Consider the following 4,336-nt stretch of genomic DNA (forward strand, 5'->3'; position numbering starts at 1 on the left):
AGCCCCCATCCCGCGGCCGGTGGCGGTGGCGGTGCCGGGGGGGCTCCGGGTGCAGGAGGGCGATGGCGAGGAGGGGTCCGCGGGTCCCGGTCCCGGTCCCGGAGCACGCGGTCCGGCCGCGCCGCCGCCGCCAGAGCGCCCGGGCGAAGCGGGGAGGGAAAGGGAAGGATGGGGGGGGCCTCGAACAAAACCCGGGCGGCCCCTCCGGTTCCAGCCAATGGAGACGCGCCGGGCCCACGTGGGGCGGAGGAAAGCGAGCGCTGATTGGGAGGCGCTGGCGGCGACGTCACAATAACCAGCTTGTGTCTGAAACACTGTCGCGAGGGCCGCCACGCCCCATCGCCACGCCCACCGAATAGGCCGCGCCCTCCGCCAAGCCACGCCCCCCCCCCCCCGGTCACCGGGAGCGGAACCGGCGCCTCCCCCCGCCGCGGTACCGGGGGGTTGGGGTGGGGGAGGGGGTGCCCGTGACCCGCCTCGGTGCGCCCCGAAACACGGTACCGGGGTACCCCGGGCCCCTCCCCCCGCACCGGGAGCAGCTTCACCCCTCCCCCCGGGAGAGCGCTCGGTGCCTTTGATGTGCTGGGCCCGGGGAGCAGCGGGCGGGGGGAGGGGAACCGGGGGGACCCTTCCGCTCCCGACACCGGAGCCCCGCTGCGGGGGGGGGGGGGGAGGGGGGGTAACGGGGATGGGGGGGAGGGGGAGGGGCTCGGTCGGCGGCACAAAATGGCTCCTGGCCCCGCACGTCACACGGAGCCTCCCCGCCCCACGTGGGGGCCCCCTCCGAGCCCCACCCTCGCAGACCAATCAAACGCAGGCGGCGGGCGGCGCTCTGCCACGCTATTGGCCCCTCGGCCGCGGGCTGTCAATCAAAGCCACGCGGGGCGAGCCCGGCAATGGCGGATTAATTAGCGCGCGACGGCGCGTCACAACAGCGCCGCGCGGGGGAGGGGCGGGAGCAATGGGGGGGGGGGGGGGGGGGCATGAAATGATGAATGGGGGAGGAGGGGAGAAACCCCCCCCCCCCCCCCCCCCCCCCCCAACCCCCCCCCCCCCCCCCCCCCCCCCCCCCCCCCCCCCCCCCCCCCCACACCCCCCCCCCCCCCCCCCCCCCCCCCCCCCCCCCCCCCCACCCCCCCCCCTCGCCGCTAATTGGGTGCGTTCCGGCTGTTGACGTGACGAGAAGTGTCAGGGCCGGGAGCTGCCCATTGGCCGGCGCGGCAGGCCCCGCCCCGTTCCCACGTGGGGTCCGGCAGAGCGGGAGGGAGCGGCGTGAAACCCGGTGTGGAATCGAAGAGGGGAGCCGGAGTCAAGTCGGGGTGTGCAATGGGGTGTGCAAAGGGGTGTACGATGAGATGTACAATGGGGTGTGCGATGGGGTGTGCTATGGGGTGCGCGATGAGGTGTGCAGTGGGGTGTGCAAAGGGGTGTGCGGTGGGGGGTACGATGGGGTGTGCAAAGGGGTGTACAATGGGGTGTGCGATGGGGTGTGCGGTGGGGTGTGCAAAGGGGTGTGCGGTGGGGGGTACGATGGGGTGTGCAAAGGGGTGTACAATGGGGTGTGCGATGGGGTGTGCGGTGGGGTGTGCGATGGGGTGCACGGTGGGGTGTACGATAGGGTGTACGATGAGATGTACAATGGGGTGTGCAATGGGGTGTGCGGTGGGGTGTACAATGGGGTGTGCGATGGGGTGTACGTTGGGGCGTACGATGGGGCATGCAAAGGGGTGTACAATGGGGTGTGCGATGGGGTGTACAATCAGGTGTACAATGGGGTGTGCGACGGAGTGTACGATGGTGTGTAGGATGGGGTGTACAATCGGATGTACAATCACGTGTACAATGGGGTGTGCGATGGGGCGTTCAATGGGATGTGCAATGGGGTATACAATCGGGTGTACAATCGGATGTACAATCGCGTGTACAATGGGGTGTGCGATGGGGTGTACAATGGGGTGTACGATGGGGTGTACGATGGGGTGTACAATGGGGTGTGCGATGGGTGTACAATAGTATGTACAATCAGGTGTACAATAGGGTGTACAATGGGGTGTATAATGCGGTGCGGAGCCCCCCCCCGGGACTGCAGCCTCAGGGAGATGGGTACCACATGAGAGCACCCACCCAGGCCAGCACGGAAAGTGCAGGCTCACGTTGCTCCGCGGGCCCCCAGGAGATTCCAAAAGGAAGATCCCAAAGGACAGGCAATGGCACCCCAAAATCCACCGGCCCGCTGCCAGGACTGTGGGGATGGGACACACGCTGCCCATCCTCATCACTCTGCCCTTCCTTGCTCCCCAGCACAGCCGCACGCTGCTGGGGCTGTGGAAGCATCCCCCAGGCTGATGGAGCGCAGAGGGATCCGTGATAACCCCAAATCGCAGCACTTTGGCCTCAGCACTTGCTCTGGGATTGGAAACATCTGGTAACCGGTCATGGCTGGGGAAGGTTACTGGTAAATGGGGGGATCCCAGTGGTGGGGCTGAGCCCTGGGGCCACATGGACATGGAGCTGTGGGGAAAGGAACAGAAAGCAGCAATTCCCACTGAAAACTCACGTCCTTGCTCAAAATAGAGCACATTAAAGGCACTGCTGCCCTCCCCCAGGGGTGCTTTTGGACCAGTTCTGAGCTTTATTTAATGGTTTCCCCGAAAAGGTTGTAATTTCCTTCACATTCCCATCCAGCTCCAGCTCCCGAGCCGCTGCGCTGAACTCGGATGACCAAGAATGCCTCCTCTTAATTGATATTCCTCACGTTAGGGCCGCACTGAAGCAGCAGATGCTTTATTTGAGCTTATTAAAACTCACCTGGTTGGAAACCGAAAGGACTGTTGGGGTGAAAGGGAACGGGCTGGTCCGCATGGATTTCAAATCGGTGGCACATCCTTTGGGCACCTGCGAAGGGCAGCAGTGGAGCACCCCATAGGGAGGTGTTGGGGTGGCCTGGTGGCCTGGGAACCAGCCCCACATATGGGTTTGGCCAAGGATTGGGGTTGGAATTGGATGAGCTTTAAGGTCATTTCCAACCCAAAGCATTCTGGGATTCTCTGGTCCTTGGGGTTGGAGCCGGGCACCCTGTGAGGTCCCACAGCCAAGGGGAAGGAGATGTCCTCATCCACCCTGTCTGCTGGGAAACCTGGGGCTCAGCTTCTGGGCACGGGCGGTTGTGACACCATCCGGTCCCCAGCACGCTGCTGCCCTTCGGGGAAGCCATCCGAGCTGCCCTTCTCCTTCCCCTTCCTCTTCCCAAATGGCTTCTGAGGGTGCGGGAAGAGCCGCTGCATCCCACCCTTCCTCAGTTGATGGTCCCGTATCAGCTGCCCTATGGCCCTGGCATTCCCGAGTCCTGGTGTTCCCAGGTGCCTGCATTCTGCTGTCCCAAGCATTCCCAGTCCCCAGCCCCTCAGTGCCTGCGCACATCCCCTCCGCAGCCACATTCCCAAGTCCCTGCCACCCCAGTGGCCGTGGGGCAGCTCTAGAAAACAGGGGAGAAAGAAACCCGCAGGATTAGGATTGCTGCAGCCTCCTGCAAGGAAACAATGGATCCAAAACATCAACGATGGGAAACACGGGTTCCCCACCTCCCTACTTTTTGTCTGTCCTCCATCCACTGCATCCCCTGGGAATCCTGGAAGAATCCGGCTATGGCTTTGGCACATCAGAGCACAGGGGCCGGCTCTCAGGGTGCAGAAGGGGATGGCGGATACCCCCTGGACACTGCATCCCTTCCATTCCCACCTCATCCCGGAGCCGCGCCGCAGGGTGACTCCTGCTGCTCCAGCCGCCGCTGCAGCACTGGGAAGCCGGTGCCCGGCCCCCGCCGCAGCCTGTTTACACTGCGGGTGACACCTCCTGCCCTGGGGCAGGGCAGGACCCTGCTGCCACAGCGCCTTTGGCTCCCAGGTTTATCTAAACACGGGTTTCGGGCCGCGGAGGCACTGGAGCGAACACCAGCGAGCAGCACGGAGAGCCAGCGGGGCCAGCAGCGAGTTCATTTGGCTTTGAGGGGAAGCTGGGGTTTATCTGCTCTTGGCACGAAGGTTTTCCAGCCCCCCCCCCCGGTGGGAGAGGGTTCAGTTCTGGCACTGGGACCCCCACAGGTCTGGGACAGCAAAAGGCTCTTTTTGTATTGGGTGTTCTCACTGTGATGCTCTGAGCCCCCAGCGCCAGCCTGAGGGACAGAGACCGTGCTCCGGCTTTGAGCTCTTCATGGAGCCATCATAGGATAGAATCATGAAGCTCATCCAGTTCCTGCCACGGGCAGGGACCCCTTCCACTGGAGCAGCTTGCTCCAAGCCCCTGTGTCCAACCTGGCCTTGAGCACTGCCAGGGATGG

This window comes from Pezoporus occidentalis, unplaced genomic scaffold (genome assembly GCF_034315485.1).
Source record: "Pezoporus occidentalis ecotype Australia unplaced genomic scaffold, CSIRO_AGI_Poc_V1 ctg72, whole genome shotgun sequence".
NCBI lineage: Eukaryota > Metazoa > Chordata > Aves > Psittaciformes > Psittacidae > Pezoporus > Pezoporus occidentalis.